This window comes from Anomaloglossus baeobatrachus, chromosome 2, assembly GCF_048569485.1.
Source record: "Anomaloglossus baeobatrachus isolate aAnoBae1 chromosome 2, aAnoBae1.hap1, whole genome shotgun sequence".
Taxonomy (NCBI): Eukaryota; Metazoa; Chordata; class Amphibia; order Anura; family Aromobatidae; genus Anomaloglossus; species Anomaloglossus baeobatrachus.
In genome coordinates, this window is record NC_134354.1 from 420,684,222 (window position 1) to 420,703,476 (window position 19,255).

Genomic DNA, 19,255 nt, shown 5'->3' on the forward strand with positions numbered 1-19,255 from the left:
GAGCCTTCGTCTTCTTGCTTCTTTCTGCCAAGCTCTTCTTCCGTCCGATCTCCCTCTTTCGGTCTCGGCTGGGCTTCGGAGCTTGTCTCCCTGATCGTATCTCGTCAAGTGTAGCTAGCTCAGTTTGTTCTGATAAGAACAGATTTTTTGATTTAACAGCATCTTTATTATCATGCACTACTCACAAAAAGGTAACAAACCGTGTACAGTGCCGCAGCCCCGTACACACAGAAATATACAATCCTTCTTACATAGCCATAGAGTACGACGCACTAAACTATACATCACGCTCCTATGCTTATCCATAACACTCAAGCTGAAAGAAAAAGTTAGACAATAAATAACGACGAACCGGCGATTGGGGGATGGGGGTAGGGGAAAAGGGGGATAGGGTGGGGAAGTCACAGGCCCGAAGCTTTATTGAAAGACGCACATAACGGGAAAAGGAGGGAGGGGGCATGGAAGAGGTCTAAACCTCCTCCTCGGCGCTGTCGTCCGGACTGTCCATGATGGAATAGTCTCTGAGCAGGCTGTGGATCAGCCTGCGGCAATCCTGGATAGACATCCTCTCCCTCTTCAAGATGAGCCGGTTCCTGGCGACCCAAATAGCGTCCTTAAAGCAGTTCATAAGGCGCCAAGCCTCCTGGATGGCTCCAACGGTGTGAGTCCCAGGGAAGAGTCCATAAAGTACGGAATGGTACGATAGGCTCCCTCTGGGGACGGAGTTCCTCAGGTCATCCTCCAGGGCAACCAACAGGCGCTGTGCGAAACGGCAGTCCCAAAAGGCGTGCAGCGATGTTTCCTCCACGAAGGGGCACCTTGGGCAGTACCGGGTTTTGCACAGGTTCCGGGCGTGCATGAATGACCGGACGGGCAGTCCGCCCTGTATCGCCATCCATGACAAGTCCTTGTGCCCGTTGGTCAATCCAGCCGATGACACGTTTGTCCAAACAGTCTCCAGTGTGTCGTGATGAAGTCCTGGAATGTTCTCCATTTCGTCCTTGGCTCTGATGAGTTTGTGGATAGTCTTTGGCTTCCACAAATCAGGCTTGAGTCCCTCCAGTTGGTGTTCCCTCACAAACCGAACCACGTCTCCGTAGAACCATGGCGCCGTCCAGTTGTAGGGGAAGGAGCTGTCCCACTTGTCCCAGCCTAACCGTCTCCAAAGGGGGAGCAGGAAGAAGCGAGACATGGACCCACCCGCGGAACCTCTCTTGACTCGCAGAGTTCGGCGAACGCAGTCACATACGAAGGAGGATCGCAGGAGGGTGGGGATATCGGGTACGCCCTTCCCACCCTTGCGAGGATCCTTGTACATGATGCTCCGCTTTACTCTGTCCATCTTGGATCCCCAGACAAAACGAAACACCGTCCTGGTAATGGCCCTGCACACGGTGGCAAGGGGGGGCCAGGCCTGGGCCGTGTACTGCAGCACGGGCAGTACCTCGTTACGCAGGACCAGTGCTTTGCCCTCACAGGTGAGGCGTCTGAGGCTCCACAGACCGATCCGTTGGGTGATCTTGGTCAAGCGTTCCTCCCAGGACTTGAGGGCTGCTCCTTCCTTCCCGAACCAGACTCCAAGAACCTTGATGAAATCCGGCTGGATGCTGAAAGGGAAGGGGGCGGAAGAGGCCGGCTGCCAGTCCCCGAAGAGCATGGCTTCCGACTTCCCGCAGTTGACTTTGGCTCCCGAAGCCCGTCCGAAGGTCTCACAGGTCTGGACGAGGGTGTCGACTGAGCGCCGGTCCGCGCAGAAGACGGTCACGTCGTCCATGTAGAGCGAGCACTTGACCTCGAAGCGTTCTGGTCCTGGTGCGGTGATCCCTCTGATCTCTCCATTCCGCCGGATAGCCTCTGCAAAGAGTTCTATAACACAAACAAAAAGAAGAGGTGACAGAGGACAGCCTTGTCTGACCCCTGAGAGGACCGGGAAGGGGTCAGTCTTCCAGCCGTTTACCAACACCGAGCTGTGAATATCAAAATACATTAGTTGGACATACAAACAAAACATGTTACCCAAACCTAACCTGTGCAGAGCTTTGCCCAGGAACTCATGGGAAACACGGTCGAAGGCCTTTTCCTGATCCAACGAGATCAGGGCTGCGTGCACCCGGCGGGCTTTGATGTACTCGACCGTGTCCCGCATGAGAGCCAGGCTGTCTGCGATGCGACGTCCGGGGATGCCGCAGGTCTGATCCGGGTGGATGATCCGTCCGATAACCGTCTTCAGTCTCGTTGCCATCGTCTTGGCCAGGATCTTGTAGTCGACATTCAGAAGGGTGATGGGACGCCAATTCTTCAGGTCGCACCTCTCTCCTTTACGCTTGTACAGGATCGTGACCATTCCTTCCCTCAGAGATGGAGGCATTCTGCCCTCCACCACCATCTCCTCATACAGCCCTAACAGGTCCGGACAGATTAGGTCTCCCAGCGCTACATAGAGCTCTGCTGGGAGGCCGTCACTGCCCGGTGTCCTGCCAGAACTAAAGGATTTGGCGGCCGAGAGCAGCTCGTCCACCGTCAGAGGAACGTCCATGGCCGCCGCGTCTGCAGGGTCAAGATGGTTAGTGATACCTGACAGGAACTTATCGGCGGCCTCGGGGTCAGTAGTCTTGCGGGCGTAGAGTTCGCTGTAGAAGTCGCTGACGACCTTCATCACATTCTCTTTCCCGCGTCGTATGCTTCCACTCTCGTCTCGTAGTTCATTCATGGGCGTGTGACCGGCGTGGAGTTTCCTGAAAAAGAACGAGTTACATTTCTCACCCTTCTCCAGGTTCTCCACTTTGGAACGGAAGACAATTCGCTCGGACTCCTCCTCGAAGTGCCTTTTCAGGCTCCTCTTAGTCTCCTCCAGCTCCTCTCTCACGTCCCAGCCGCATCGAAGAAGGTCCTGCAGGGAACGCAGCTCACGCTGGAGTCTCCTGAAGTCCCTCCTCTTCAGACACGCCTGTTGTTGACTCTTTGCCTGAAAGAAGAAACGGAACTCGAGTTTAACGTATTCCCACCAGTCAGAAACAGACTGGAAGCCCGCCTTGTAGGCCCGCCACGTGGAGTAGGCAGCTCTAAGCTCCTCCAGAATCTCACCCTTTTCCAGCAGAGAGCAGTTCAGCTTCCAGGAGCCCGGGCCAATGGGGAAGCCATGGCCCAGCACACCTTGAAAGTGAATGGCTCTGTGGTCAGAGAAGAAGCAGGGGACCATCGAGTGCCCACTCCGCCCAACCGCCCGAGAGGTAAACACAAAGTCAATCCTGGAACGCAGCGAGCCATCGGATCGGCACCATGAATAGTTCACGGATCCGTGTCCGATGGAGCCAACAACGTCCACAAGAGAGGCTTCGGTCACCATCTCAATCAGCAGTTTGGATGTGACGTCCAACTTGGCAGCCGTTCCAGAACTGCGTCCATCCTCCTCAATCGGGCAGTTGAAATCCCCGGCCATCACTACCGTCCTGGCGGTAGCGAGCTGAGGGCGCAGGGCTTGGAGGAGCTCCAGTCGATCGCTCTTCACAGGAGAAGCATACACATTGATGAACCTGACAGGTTCTCCCGCCCAGGTGCCATCCACGAGCAGTAACCTGCCGCAGACGATTTCCTGAACAGAGTCCAATGTGAAGGCGCTTCCCCTGATCAGCACAGCGACCCCCGCGGACCTACAGTCGCCCCCGCCAGACCAGTAGGATGGGCCATGGGTCCGCTCCCTGGCCAGATGGTTGAAGGACCTAGAGGAGGGAAGGGAGCATTCCTGCAGGAAAAATACATCACTAGACTGAGTGTTAAGGAACGCAAAAATTGTCTGACGTCGGAACTTGTCTCTGATGCTCCTAACATTAATGGAAAAGATGTTAATGTTAGCAGTCATTGGAGGAAAGAGAAAGTTAGAGCAGGCGGTGTGCCTTAGTTACCACTCCGGTCGGGCGGTTCTTCCTCTTTGGCACCTGCTGGTAAGGGTATCTCCAGCAGACCCTCTTCTTCTAGCTGATCGAGCAGGGATGGTGCCTCAGTGGCTTCCGACTCCTCCATTTCTTCTTCGGCCACAAGGGACTCCACCATCTGCTCCAACACGTCCGGTTCTGGGAGGAGGCCATCCTCCTCTTCCTGGGGTGGATTGGGGTCCACAATGAACAGCTTGGAAGGTTCTGCGACAGGACTATCTTCCACCTTCCTTTTCCTTTGGCCTGTACCTGAGGAGACAAGAGCTGGAAAATCCTCCTCGGTGAAAAGTGCAAGAGTGCTGAGGCCCTCTGCTCTCATGGTCTGGGGACGTATCAGATATTAAACTGATAAGAACAGATACTACACTTGATCTTAGCCAAAAGGCCGAGAAGCGATAACCAGAATTGGTTTGGGCCTCGAGTGGCACCCTGGCCTCAGCCGGACACATCTTAGGGAGAGAGAGTGAGAGGGAGACAAACCCACGCCTACAGAAGACATTTTGTCACCCAAGCCAACCCTTGAAAAGGCTGCTTTGCACAGCAAAAACACGAAGAATGGTGCGCTTTGCAGCCGCCGCCCACTGCAATGAATCTGAATAACTCCTCCTTTTGGGCACAAGCACCTCCCCTGCCCCTTGCAGTCTTTCCAATTCATGATACAAAAAGACGGACAGGACAGGTCGCCTGACTTTCCGTCACTGCCACCCTTTGCCATCCTTACCTGTAGAAAGCCCTTTCATCATCCCCAAACCCTAATCTTTTCCCTTCACTTCCCAGCCCCCAAACCCTGCCCTCTGAACCCTTCTCACCCCCCGCATCCCTTGTCCTGTGATCCCCCTACCACCCGGGAAAAAAAACGGCTTGACCCCTCCTTCCACTAGCCCACCCTCCTACCCAAAGAGCAATTTCTGCTGTGCAGCTGTCTTTCTAGGCAGCAGCGCTATTGTGATGTCATCGGGGGGCATTGTGACAAGCCGCCAGTGTTCCGTCTCTTCATGTTGTGCACTGTTCAAACGGAAAATACATCAACAGGCAGACCACAGAAAAGCGTACTAACAAAGGTTAGAGGGGGGGCTTTCTCAGAGGGCTTTTTACAGTTTGTCTATTCCCAATTAGCCGGTTTAGTATACTTAATGAAAGTACTAATTCTTTCATAGGTCGCCCATTCTTAGTATTTGACGTTCCTTATATTGCGGTATCAGGCTATGCAGCAGGTTGCAACACACCTGTGGTCACTGCAGCAGCTGACTCCACTTTGTCCAAAAGGGATCTATTCCATTCAATTGCACATGATCTAGATTAGACTGAGAACAAGATACTGCACGGGACATAGCAGAGTTGGTGAAGTTGAGTGGTGATGAGTTTGCTATTTGGATGAATAAAGCAAGTAAAAAGTGAAAAGTGAATGGGCCAAATTGAGGTGCATATGAAGTTGCTTGCTTTCTTTCAATTCGTTAATCGTGCTAATATGAATCAGGTGAATTGAGTTCTGCTTTTGGAAACTGGGTTAAGAAGGGGTGCACCGTTCCTGGAGGTACTGCAATACCAGGTCAATGCGTGGAGTGGACAGAGCAAGCTCTTTTTCCATCTCCCTGTTCTAAAAATCCATTTAATATATGGTCCCCAGATAGGGGACGTATCAGATATTAAACTGATAAGAACAGATTTTTTTTTGATTTAATGAAGCTTTCCAAAGCACCACAAAAAATGCATGACCGAAGTCACACCAAAAACAGTGCAAAGGCTAGGATTCGTGTGGACCCCACCGTGAGGAGAGGGTCCCCAAAAATCAACCCCGTCCCTCCGAGCCAGAAGGCCACAGCAAGGGTCAGGGATCTTCGGTGCTCCCCCAAGCCGAAGCCTGGTTGAGCCTTGTCGTTGCTCCCAGCGTCCACCCAGGCATCTTACCCAAGTGGAGTAGAGAGCTACTAGTTGTTGGTTTCGCAGCCGAAACTGCCCGGACCGTCAACCGGTGTTGGTTTCTCAGCCCAAGGCTAACCGGACCTCCAACCGGGTGTTGGTTTCTCAGCCGAAGCTGACCCAGACCTCCAACCGGGTGTTGGTTTCTCAGCCGAAGCTGACCCAGACCTCCAACCGGGTGTTAGTTTCTCAGCCCAAAGCTGACCAGACCTCCGACCGGGATTGTAAAAATTTCCCTTCCTAGCCAGAAGGCCGGGATAGGGTAATATGCTCAAAAAGTATGAAAAGGCAAGGTACGGTGTGCTACAGAGCCCAAGGCTTGCCGGGGTCCCAAGCCAGCAAGCTCAGACTCACTCCAGGGTCGTCAGTCCTGGGGCACGTTGTACCATAGCCCCCCACCCTTACTCAGTCTAATAGCCTCGATCCTGGTAGGGCCATGTTTTCCTCTAGATGAATATACTATCCACCCAGAGTACTAGCAAGCGCAACCTTCCAGTGTGCATTGTATCATTGTACTAAGGTGGCCTGGAGCTTAAACCACCTCTTCGAACAACACTACACTTGATCTTAGCCAAAAGGCCGAGAAGCGATAACCAGAATTGGTTTGGGCCTCGAGTGGCACCCTGGCCTCAGCCGGACACATCTTAGGGAGAGAGAGTGAGAGGGAGACAAACCCACGCCTACAGAAGACATTTTGTCACCCAAGCCAACCCTTGAAAAGGCTGCTTTGCACAGCAAAAACACGAAGAATGGTGCGCTTTGCAGCCGCCGCCCACTGCAATGAATCTGAATAACTCCTCCTTTTGGGCACAAGCACCTCCCCTGCCCCTTGCAGTCTTTCCAATTCATGATACAAAAAGACGGACAGGACAGGTCGCCTGACTTTCCGTCACTGCCACCCTTTGCCATCCTTACCTGTAGAAAGCCCTTTCATCATCCCCAAACCCTAATCTTTTCCCTTCACTTCCCAGCCCCCAAACCCTGCCCTCTGAACCCTTCTCACCCCCCGCATCCCTTGTCCTGTGATCCCCCTACCACCCGGGAAAAAAACGGCTTGACCCCTCCTTCCATTAGCCCACCCTCCTACCCAAAGAGCAATTTCTGCTGTGCAGCTGTCTTTCTAGGCAGCAGCGCTATTGTGATGTCATCGGGGGGCATTGTGACAAGCCGCCAGTGTTCCGTCTCTTCATGTTGTGCACTGTTCAAACGGAAAATACATCAACAGGCAGACCACAGAAAAGCGTACTAACAAAGGTTAGAGGGGGGGCTTTCTCAGAGGGCTTTTTACAGTTTGTCTATTCCCAATTAGCCGGTTTAGTATACTTAATGAAAGTACTAATTCTTTCATAGGTCGCCCATTCTTAGTATTTGACGTTCCTTATATTGCGGTATCAGGCTATGCAGCAGGTTGCAACACACCTGTGGTCACTGCAGCAGCTGACTCCACTTTGTCCAAAAGGGATCTATTCCATTCAATTGCACATGATCTAGATTAGACTGAGAACAAGATACTGCACGGGACATAGCAGAGTTGGTGAAGTTGAGTGGTGATGAGTTTGCTATTTGGATGAATAAAGCAAGTAAAAAGTGAAAAGTGAATGGGCCAAATTGAGGTGCATATGAAGTTGCTTGCTTTCTTTCAATTCGTTAATCGTGCTAATATGAATCAGGTGAATTGAGTTCTGCTTTTGGAAACTGGGTTAAGAAGGGGTGCACCGTTCCTGGAGGTACTGCAATACCAGGTCAATGCGTGGAGTGGACAGAGCAAGCTCTTTTTCCATCTCCCTGTTCTAAAAATTAGTGATGAGCGAGCATGCTTGTCACTACTCGGTACTCGCACGAGTATCGCGGTACTCGGGCTGCTCGGCGGGGACCGAGTAATCTCGCGATACTCGTGCTTTACTCGTGGTCTTCATTTCTGCATGTTGGCGCTCTTTTGAGAGCCAGCCCTCATGCAGGGATTGGCTGGCAGACCACTGCAATGCCACAGCCCTGTTAGTTGTGGAATTGCAGTGATTGGCCGACCTGCACAGCGTCACCGAGCCTTTATATCGGCCGGCGCGCTGTGCTCTGCTCACAGCTATTCTGACAGTCAGTGTAGGGAGAGTGTCGCTGATTCAGGGAAAGCTTTGCGGCCCTTTATAGCTTTTTCAGTTGCAGGGCTGCAAACAGTGTGACCAAAAGTCCTTCTCAGGACTATTCTAGTTGTATACAGGCAGGCAGGGTATAGCCAGGTCGGCGTACAGTAGCAGAGTCCTTCTCAGGACTATTGTTGCTATATACAGGCAGGGTATAGCCAGGTCTGAATACAGGCTAGTGACCAAAAGAGTCCTTGTCAGGACTATTGTACCAGTATACAGGCAGGCAGGCAGGCAGGGTAGTGGTGACCGTATACCAGCCTTCATATCTGGGGCTGGTGTACACAGTGTAAAACAGTCCAGATAGTGTCTGACTTGTCTGTACTGTAATTGTCGCTCCCCAAAAAAACCTGTTAGGTTATTATTGCGTCCGTGCTTGGTTTTTAAAACCGCACGTGTGTGCCTGTTGGTGGCAGCGTACAGGTGCACTTTTGTGCAATTTCCACACACTTTGATATAACGCACAAGTAGTGAATATACACGTCAGCAGTGCACAGCATTGCAAAATGCGCAAGGGCATTGGCAAGGAACAAGGAAGTGGACGTGATGGTGGTGCAGGCAGAGGCCGAGGTCGTGGGCAAGCTCTAATTTCGCCACAACAAAGGGCCACATCTAGTCGCTCGCACGTCCTGTCCCAAATTCTTGGGGACCGCAGCAGTACACCGCTCTTGAACCAAGACCAGTGTCAACAGGTTGTTAGTTGGATAGCGGATAATGCTTCCAGTCAGATTGGCACCACCACAAACACTCTGTCTTCCACACGGTCAAGTGTCAGTAGCCGTGATACTGCACCGCACATTTCTGAACCTGATCCTCCTTCCTACCACCAGGCTGAGTACACGTCCTCCTCGGACATTAATGATCCCACACTTGAACACTCGGAAGAGCTGTTCACGTTTCCATTCACACATTCTGGCCTCTCGCCAGCTCATATTGAAGTGGGTCATGAGGAGATCGTCTGTACAGATGGCCAAATATTTGAGCAGCCACGTTCTCACGAAGTTGGCAACGTGTCTCAACAAGTGGTGGACGATGATGAGACACAATTATCAGGAAGTCAGGAGGAGGAGCAGGGTGCGGAAGAGGAAGACGACGTGGTGGATGATCCAGTAACTGACCCAACCTGGCAGGAGGATATGCAGAGCGAGGACAGCAGTGCACAGGGGGAGGGAGGCGTAGCATCACAACAGGCAGTAAGAAGCAGGGTGGTGGCCCCAGGCAGAAGTCAGGCAACCGTTCCCCGGAACAACACGACGACACAAGGTGCCTGTACAAATGTTAGGTCTTCCCGAGTCTGGCAGTTTTTTAAGTTGGATCCAGATGATTCAAAAAAGGCCATTTGCAACACCTGCCGTGCCAGCATCAGCAGGGGTACCAAAACTAGCAGCCTGACCACCACCAGCATGATCAGGCACATGTCAGCCAAGCACCCGACTTTGTGGGAAGTACAACAGAGTCGAGGAGCAGTGCTTGCTGATGTCACTGCTACGTCTTCGCTGGTTGTGCATGCGAGCCAATCCCCTGTCCATGCTGCCTGCGAACAAGCCTCCTCCACTCCTGCACCTGCAGTTGCCTACGCAGAAAGAACACCATCATCAAGCACGTCCTTGTCCCAGCGCAGCGTTCAGTTATCCATTCAGCAAACCTTTGAACGCAGGCGCAAATACACTGCCAACACCCCACATGCCACAGTTCTAAATGCTAACATTTCGCGACTGCTTGCGCTGGAAATGTTGCCTTTTAGGCTGGTGGAGACAGAAGCATTCCGCGACCTGATGGCGGCAGCTGTCCCACGTTACTCGGTCCCCAGCCGCCACTATTTCTCCCGGTGTGCCGTCCCCGCGTTGCATAACCACGTGTCACAAAACATCACACGTGCCCTGAACAACGCTGTTTCACCCAAGGTCCACCTAACCACAGACACGTGGACAAGTGCTTGTGGGCAAGGCCGCTACATCTCGTTGACGGCACACTGGGTTAATATTGTGGAAGCTGGGACCCAGTCTGAGCGAGGGACGGAACACGTCCTTCCCACACCAAGGTTTGCAGGCCCTACCTCAGTCAGTGTTTCACCCACACTCTACAGCTCCGGAATGTCATGCTCTTCAGCCTCCTCCTCCTCCTGCGCATCCTCATCCACTGTGCCCTCCACACCAGTCACAAGCTGGAAGCACTGCAGCACTGCCTCGGCGAAGCGGCAACAGGCTGTGCTGAAGCTAATCTGCATAGGTGACAAACCCCACAATGCAGAAGAGCTGTGGACAGCTCTGAAACAGCAGGCAGATCACTGGCTCACACCTCTGAACCTAAAGCCAGGAAAGGTCGTTTGTGACAATGGCCGGAACCTGGTGGCGGCTTTGAGGCGAGGCCAGCTGACACATGTTCCATGCGTGGCCCATGTGCTCAACCTCGTGGTTCAGCGGTTTATAAAGTCATACCCAGAGCTGTCTGATCTGCTGGTAAAAGTTCGCCGCCTGTCTGCACATTTTCGAAAGTCACCTACTGCTTCAGCCGGCCTTGCCGGCTTTCAGCGCCGTTTGCATCTTCCGGCTCACAGACTGGTGTGTGATGTCCCCACGCGTTGGAATTCAACTCTGCACATGTTGGTCAGGATATGTGAGCAGAAGAGGGCAGTTGTTGAGTACCTGCATCACCTAAGCCGTCGGGAAATGGGTCAAACTCCACACATAACACCTGAGGAGTGGAGATGGATGTCAGACCTATGTACCATCCTCCAAAACTTTGAGGACTCCACCAAGATGGTGAGTGGTGATGACGCCATTATTAGCGTCACCATACCGCTACTCTGCCTTCTAAAACGGTCTCTGCTGAAAAACAAACATGATGCATTGCAGGCGGAGCGTGATGAGTTGCAGCAAGAAACAGTAGTGGGTGTGGGTGATAACACACAGCCCAGCCTCGTCTCATCACAACGTGCAGTGGAGGACTATGACGAGGAGGAGGATGAAGACATGGAGCAACTCTCCGGCCAAATTGAGGATATGACATGCACACCAGTCATATCCTCGGTTCAGCGTGGCTGGCCAGAGGACAGGGTAGATGAGGAGGAGGAGGAGGAGGAGGAGGAGGAGGAGGACAGCATGTTCAGTCATCTTGTTGGTCAGGCTACTGAAGTCCTGGCTGTTAAGAGTCTGGCGCACATGGCTGACTTTATGGTAAGCTGCCTGTCTCGTGACCCTCGCGTTAAGAACATCTTGGCCGACAATCATTACTGGTTGGTAACACTGTTAGACCCACGCTACAAGGAGAACTTTTTGTCTCTTATTCCCGTGGAGGAGAGGTCAACCAAAATGCAGCAGTTTCGGAAGGCCATACTCACGGAAGTAGGCAAAGCATTCCCCTCACAAAACGCTAGCGGCATAGGTCAGGAATCAGTGGACAACCGAGGCGTACAGCCGAGAGAGGCACAAGTCCAATCCGCCAGAGGTAGGGGAACAGTCTTTAAGATGTGGGACAGTTTTCTCAGCCCCTCACGTACCACAGCCCCTGAGGTGCGGGGTAGTGCCACAAGAAATCCTAAGTTTGCCCAGATGCTGAAGGAGTACCTTGCAGATCGAACAACTGTACTCCGACATTCCTCTGTGCCTTACAATTATTGGGTATCCAAGCTGGACACGTGGCATGAATTGGCTCTCTACGCCTTGGAAGTCCTGGCCTGCCCTGCTGCTAGCGTTTTGTCAGAGCGTGTTTTTAGTGCCGCAGGTGGAATCATTACAGATAAACGCACCCGCCTGTCAACTGAAAATGCTGACAGGCTGACTCTGATAAAGATGAACAAGGGTTGGATTGGGCCAGACTTCACCACACCACCAGCAAATGAGAGCGGAATTTAAAGTTTGCCATGTACCTCCACTCACCCATGGGTACACTTCTTGACTTTGGATAATCGCTGGACTGCTCCTCCTTCTCCTCATGCACCATCATGATGACCGTTACAATAGTTAGGTCTTTGTTTCAGGTATACCCCCAGTGGTAAATTTTTTCGCCCATTCTTTGCAGAATGGACATTACAACGACAGGAGACCCGCTCCTTTGCAATGGGAACAATGTTTTGAGGCCCTCATGCACGTCTCTACCCAGGGACAACGTGGAGCCTCCCAATTTTTGGCTGCCCTGCCTAAGGGCTATACTGAAATACACCCACTTCCTTAAAATGGACACTTAATGTTTTGAGGCCCTCATGCACGTCTCTACCCAGGGACAATGTGGAGCCTCCCAATTTTTGGCTGCCCTGGCAAAGGGCTATACTGAAATACACCCACTTCCTTAAAATGGACACTTAATGTTTTGAGGCCCTCATGCACGTCTCTACCCAGGGACAACGTGGAGCCTCCCAATTTTTGGCTGCCCTGCCTAAGGGCTATACTATAATACACCCACTTCCTGACAATGGACACTTAATGTTTTGAGGCCCTCATGCACGTCTCTACCCAGGGACAATGTGGAGCCTCCCAATTTTTGGCTGCCCTGGCAAAGGGCTATACTGAAATAGACCCACTTCCTTACAATGGGCACTTCAGGTTTACAGGCCATCATGCACGTCTCTATCCAGGGACAATGTGGAGCCTCCCAATTTTTGGCTGCCCTGGCAAAGGGCTATACTGAAATAGACCCACTTCCTTACAATGGGCACTTCAGGTTTACAGGCCATCATGCACGTCTCTATCCAGGGACAATGTGGAGCCTCCCAATTTTTGGCTGCCCTGGCAAAGGGCTATACTGAAATAGACCCACTCCTTACAATGGGCACTTCAGGTTTACAGGCCATCATGCACGTCTCTATCCAGGGACAATGTGGAGCCTCCCAATTTTTGGCTGCCCTGGCAAAGGGCTATACTGAAATACACCCACTTCCTTACAATGGGCACTTCAGGTTTACAGGCCATCATGCACGTCTCTATCCAGGGACAATGTGGAGCCTCCCAATTTTTGGCTGCCCTGGCAAAGGGCTATACTGAAATACACCCACTTCCTTACAATGGGCACTTCAGGTTTACAGGCCATCATGCACGTCTCTATCCAGGGACAATGTGGAGCCTCCCAATTTTTGGCTGCCCTGGCAAAGGGCTATACTGAAATACACCCACTTCCTTAAAATGGACACTTAATGTTTTGAGGCCCTCATGCACGTCTCTACCCAGGGACAATGTGGAGCCTCCCAATTTTTGGCTGCCCTGGCAAAGGGCTATACTGAAATAGACCCACTTCCTTACAATGGGCACTTCAGGTTTACAGGCCATCATGCACGTCTGTATGCAGGGGCATTGGTGAACCTCACAATTTTGGACTGCCCTGGCAAAGGAAAATACTACAAAGACTCACTTCCTCTAAATGGGCACATTAGACTCAAGAGGCCTTCATGTACGTCTCTTCTCAGGGACATCGGAGTGCCACACAATGTTTTCACGTAAAATCTTTCATGTATTAATCTCAAAAAGTAACATACACCAGCTCTATCTCACTATTGGGTATGTGCCCTTAACATTTCCGCCATGAAAAATCATTTTGGGGTCATTTTGGAAGGTTTTCTGGTGAGTCCGTAAAAATGGCGTAAAACGCGGACAAAATTGTTCACAGCTGTGACTTTTGAGTGATAAATGCTTCAAGGGTTCTTCCCCATGCTGTTGCCATGTCATTTGAGCACTCTTCTGAGACTTTTGTGCCATTTTTAGGGTTTCTCCATGCTGCCGGGGGGTCATTTCACAAAAATACTCGGGTCTCCCATAGGATAACATTGGGCTCGTTGCTCGGGCCGAGTACACGAGTATCTTGGGAGGCTCGGCCCGAGCTTCGAGCACCCGAGCTTTTTAGTACTCGCTCATCACTACTAAAAATCCATTTAATATATGGTCCCCAGATAGGGGACGTATCAGATATTAAACTGATAAGAACAGATTTTGATTTAAAGAACAGATTTTTGATTTAATGAAGCTTTCCAAAGCACCGCAAAAAATGCATGACCAAAGTCACACCAAAAACAGTGCAAAGGCTAGGATTCGTGTGGACCCCTCCGTGAGGAGAGGGTCCCCAAAAATCAACCCCGTCCCTCCGAGCCAGAAGGCCACAGCAAGGGTCAGGGATCTTCGGTGCTCCCCCAAGCCGAAGCCTGGTTGAGCCTTGTCGTTGCTCCCAGCGTCCACCCAGGCATCTTACCCAAGTGGAGTAGAGAGCTACTAGTTGTTGGTTTCGCAGCCGAAACTGCCCGGACCGTCAACCGGTGTTGGTTTCTCAGCCTAAGGCTAACCGGACCTCCAACCGGGTGTTGGTTTCTCAGCCGAAGCTGACCCGGACCTCCAACCGGGTGTTGGTTTCTCAGCCGAAGCTGACCCGGACCTCCAACCGGGTGTTGGTTTCTCAGCCGAAGCTGACCCGGACCTCCAACCGGGTGTTGGTTTCTCAGCCAAAGCTGACCCAGACCTCCAACCGGGTGTTGGTTTCTCAGCCCAAAGCTGAACGGACCTCCGACCATGATTATAAAAATTTCCCTTCCTAGCCAGAAGGCCGGGATAGAGCAATATGCTCAGAAAGTATGAAAAGGCAAGGTACGGTGTGCTACAGAGCCCAAGGCTCGCCGGTGTCCCAAGCCAGCAAGCTCAGACTCACTCCAGGGTCGTCAATCCTGGGGCACATTGCACCATAGCCCCCACACTTACTCAGTCTAATAGCCTCGATCCTGGTAGGGCCATGGTTTCCTCTAGATGGATATACTATCCTCCCAAAGTACTAACAAGCGCAACCTTCCAGTGTGCATTGCATCATTGTACTAAGGTGGCCGGAGCCTTAAACCACCTTTTCGAACGATACTACACTTGATCTTAGCCAAAAGGCCGAGAAGCGATAACCAGAATTGGTTTGGGCCTCGAGTGGCACCCTGGCCTCAGCCGGACACATCTTAGGGAGAGAGAGTGAGAGGGAGACAAACCCACGCCTACAGAAGACATTTTGTCACCCAAGCCAACCCTTGAAAAGGCTGCTTTGCACAGCAAAAACACGAAGAATGGTGCGCTTTGCAGCCGCCGCCCACTGCAATGAATCTGAATAACTCCTCCTTTTGGGCACAAGCACCTCCCCTGCCCCTTGCAGTCTTTCCAATTCATGATACAAAAAGACGGACAGGACAGGTCGCCTGACTTTCCGTCACTGCCACCCTTTGCCATCCTTACCTGTAGAAAGCCCTTTCATCATCCCCAAACCCTAATCTTTTCCCTTCACTTCCCAGCCCCCAAACCCTGCCCTCTGAACCCTTCTCACCCCCCGCATCCCTTGTCCTGTGATCCCCCTACCACCCGGGAAAAAAACGGCTTGACCCCTCCTTCCACTAGCCCACCCTCCTACCCAAAGAGCAATTTCTGCTGTGCAGCTGTCTTTCTAGGCAGCAGCGCTATTGTGATGTCATCGGGGGGCATTGTGACAAGCCGCCAGTGTTCCGTCTCTTCATGTTGTGCACTGTTCAAACGGAAAATACATCAACAGGCAGACCACAGAAAAGCGTACTAACAAAGGTTAGAGGGGGGGCTTTCTCAGAGGGCTTTTTACAGTTTGTCTATTCCCAATTAGCCGGTTTAGTATACTTAATGAAAGTACTAATTCTTTCATAGGTCGCCCATTCTTAGTATTTGACGTTCCTTATATTGCGGTATCAGGCTATGCAGCAGGTTGCAACACACCTGTGGTCACTGCAGCAGCTGACTCCACTTTGTCCAAAAGGGATCTATTCCATTCAATTGCACATGATCTAGATTAGACTGAGAACAAGATACTGCACGGGACATAGCAGAGTTGGTGAAGTTGAGTGGTGATGAGTTTGCTATTTGGATGAATAAAGCAAGTAAAAAGTGAAAAGTGAATGGGCCAAATTGAGGTGCATATGAAGTTGCTTGCTTTCTTTCAATTCGTTAATCGTGCTAATATGAATCAGGTGAATTGAGTTCTGCTTTTGGAAACTGGGTTAAGAAGGGGTGCACCGTTCCTGGAGGTACTGCAATACCAGGTCAATGCGTGGAGTGGACAGAGCAAGCTCTTTTTCCATCTCCCTGTTCTAAAAATCCATTTAATATATGGTCCCCAGATAGGGGACGTATCAGATATTAAACTGATAAGAACAGATACTACACTTGATCTTAGCCAAAAGGCCGAGAAGCGATAACCAGAATTGGTTTGGGCCTCGAGTGGCACCCTGGCCTCAGCCGGACACATCTTAGGGAGAGAGAGTGAGAGGGAGACAAACCCACGCCTACAGAAGACATTTTGTCACCCAAGCCAACCCTTGAAAAGGCTGCTTTGCACAGCAAAAACACGAAGAATGGTGCGCTTTGCAGCCGCCGCCCACTGCAATGAATCTGAATAACTCCTCCTTTTGGGCACAAGCACCTCCCCTGCCCCTTGCAGTCTTTCCAATTCATGATACAAAAAGACGGACAGGACAGGTCGCCTGACTTTCCGTCACTGCCACCCTTTGCCATCCTTACCTGTAGAAAGCCCTTTCATCATCCCCAAACCCTAATCTTTTCCCTTCACTTCCCAGCCCCCAAACCCTGCCCTCTGAACCCTTCTCACCCCCCGCATCCCTTGTCCTGTGATCCCCCTACCACCCGGGAAAAAAACGGCTTGACCCCTCCTTCCACTAGCCCACCCTCCTACCCAAAGAGCAATTTCTGCTGTGCAGCTGTCTTTCTAGGCAGCAGCGCTATTGTGATGTCATCGGGGGGCATTGTGACAAGCCGCCAGTGTTCCGTCTCTTCATGTTGTGCACTGTTCAAACGGAAAATACATCAACAGGCAGACCACAGAAAAGCGTACTAACAAAGGTTAGAGGGGGGGCTTTCTCAGAGGGCTTTTTACAGTTTGTCTATTCCCAATTAGCCGGTTTAGTATACTTAATGAAAGTACTAATTCTTTCATAGGTCGCCCATTCTTAGTATTTGACGTTCCTTATATTGCGGTATCAGGCTATGCAGCAGGTTGCAACACACCTGTGGTCACTGCAGCAGCTGACTCCACTTTGTCCAAAAGGGATCTATTCCATTCAATTGCACATGATCTAGATTAGACTGAGAACAAGATACTGCACGGGACATAGCAGAGTTGGTGAAGTTGAGTGGTGATGAGTTTGCTATTTGGATGAATAAAGCAAGTAAAAAGTGAAAAGTGAATGGGCCAAATTGAGGTGCATATGAAGTTGCTTGCTTTCTTTCAATTCGTTAATCGTGCTAATATGAATCAGGTGAATTGAGTTCTGCTTTTGGAAACTGGGTTAAGAAGGGGTGCACCGTTCCTGGAGGTACTGCAATACCAGGTCAATGCGTGGAGTGGACAGAGCAAGCTCTTTTTCCATCTCCCTGTTCTAAAAATCCATTTAATATATGGTCCCCAGATAGGGGACGTATCAGATATTAAACTGATAAGAACAGATTTTTTTTTTGATTTAACAGCATCTTTATTATCATGCACTACTCACAAAAAGGTAACAAACCGTGTACAGTGCCGCAGCCCCGTACACACAGAAATATACAATCATTCTTACATAGCCATAGAGTACGACGCACTAAACTATACATCACGCTCCTATGCTATCCATAACACTCAAGCTGAAAGAAAAAGTTAGACAATAAATAACGACGAACCGGCGATTGGGGGGTGGGGGTAGGGGAAAAGGGGGATAGGGTGGGGAAATCACAGGCCCGAAGCTTTATTGAAAGACGCACATAACGGGAAAAGGAGGGAGGGGGCATTGAAGAGGTTTAAACCTCCTCCTCGGCGCTGTCGTCCGGACTGTCCATGATGGAATAGTCTCTGAGCAGGCTGTGGATCAGCCTGCGGCAATCCTGGATAGACATCCTCTCCCTCTTCAAGATGAGCCGGTTCCTGGCGACCCAAATAGCGTCCTTAAAGCAGTTCATAAGGCGCCAAGCCTCCTGGATGGCTCCAACGGTGTGAGTCCCAGGGAAGAGTCCATAAAGTACGGAATGGTATGATAGGCTCCCTCTGGGGACGGAGTTCCTCAGGTCATCCTCCAGGGCAACCAACAGGCGCTGTGCAAAACGGCAGTCCCAAAAGGCGTGCAGCGATGTTTCCTCCACGAAGGGGCACCTTGGGCAGTACCGGGTTTTGCACAGGTTCCGGGCGTGCATGAATGACCGGACGGGCAGTCCGCCCTGTATCGCCATCCATGACAAGTCCTTGTGCCCGTTGGTCAATCCAGCCGATGACACGTTTGTCCAAACAGTCTCCAGTGTGTCGTGATGAAGTCCTGGAATGTTCTCCATTTCGTCCTTGGCTCTGATGAGTTTGTGGATAGTCTTTGGCTTCCACAAATCAGGCTTGAGTCCCTCCAGTTGGTGTTCCCTCACAAACCGAACCACGTCTCCGTAGAACCATGGCGTCGTCCAGTTGTAGGGGAAGGAGCTGTCCCACTTGTCCCAGCCTAACCGTCTCCAAAGGGGGAGCAGGAAGAAGCGAGACATGGACCCACCCGCGGAACCTCTCTTGACTCGCAGAGTTCGGCGAACGCAGTCACATACGAAGGAGGATCGCAGGAGGGTGGGGATATCGGGTACGCCCTTCCCACCCTTGCGAGGATCCTTGTACATGATGCTCCGCTTTACTCTGTCCATCTTGGATCCCCAGACAAAACGAAACACCGTCCTGGTAATGGCCCTGCACACGGTGGCAAGGGGGGGCCAGGCCTGGGCCGTGTACTGCAGCACGGGCAGTACCTCGTTACGCAGGACCAGTGCTTTGCCCTCACAGGTGAGGCGTCTGAGGCTCCACAGACCGATCCGTTGGGTGATCTTGGTCATGCGTTCCTCCCAGGACTTGAGGGCTGCTCCTTCCTTCCCAAACCAGACTCCAAGAACCTTGATGAAATCCGGCTGGATGCTGAAAGGGAAGGGGGCGGAAGAGGCCGGCTGCCAGTCCCCGAAGAGCATGGCTTCCGACTTCCCGCAGTTGACTTTGGCTCCCGAAGCCCGTCCGAAGGTCTCACAGGTCTGGACGAGGGTGTCGACTGAGCGCCGGTCCGCGCAGAAGACGGTCACGTCGTCCATGTAGAGCGAGCACTTGACCTCGAAGCGTTCTGGTCCTGGTGCGGTGATCCCTCTGATCTCTCCATTCCGCCGGATAGCCTCTGCAAAGAGTTCTATAACACAAACAAAAAGAAGAGGTGACAGAGGACAGCCTTGTCTGACCCCTGAGAGGACCGGGAAGGGGTCAGTCTTCCAGCCGTTTACCAACACCGAGCTGTGA

General features: G+C 51.6%; 1 non-coding gene and 6 pseudogenes across 1 annotated transcript; all 7 read right to left on the reverse strand.

The window, feature by feature from the left end:
• Positions 1-4,215: 4,215 nt before the first annotated feature.
• On the reverse strand, positions 4,216-4,329 carry LOC142292669 (U2 spliceosomal RNA; annotated as a pseudogene).
• A 1,115-nt stretch (positions 4,330-5,444) lies between these two features.
• Positions 5,445-5,645, reverse strand: LOC142293231 (U2 spliceosomal RNA; annotated as a pseudogene).
• Positions 5,646-7,557: 1,912 nt separating this feature from the next.
• Positions 7,558-7,664, reverse strand: LOC142292706 (U2 spliceosomal RNA; annotated as a pseudogene).
• A 6,085-nt stretch (positions 7,665-13,749) lies between these two features.
• Positions 13,750-13,926, reverse strand: LOC142292671 (U2 spliceosomal RNA; annotated as a pseudogene).
• Positions 13,927-14,708: 782 nt separating this feature from the next.
• Positions 14,709-14,850, reverse strand: LOC142292751 (U2 spliceosomal RNA; annotated as a pseudogene).
• A 1,114-nt stretch (positions 14,851-15,964) lies between these two features.
• LOC142292445 (U2 spliceosomal RNA) lies at positions 15,965-16,155 on the reverse strand. The gene has a single exon (XR_012750607.1). It is a non-coding gene; the product is annotated as a U2 spliceosomal RNA (small nuclear RNA).
• A 1,114-nt stretch (positions 16,156-17,269) lies between these two features.
• LOC142293112 (U2 spliceosomal RNA) lies at positions 17,270-17,478 on the reverse strand (annotated as a pseudogene).
• Between the last annotated feature and the right edge of the window lie 1,777 nt (positions 17,479-19,255).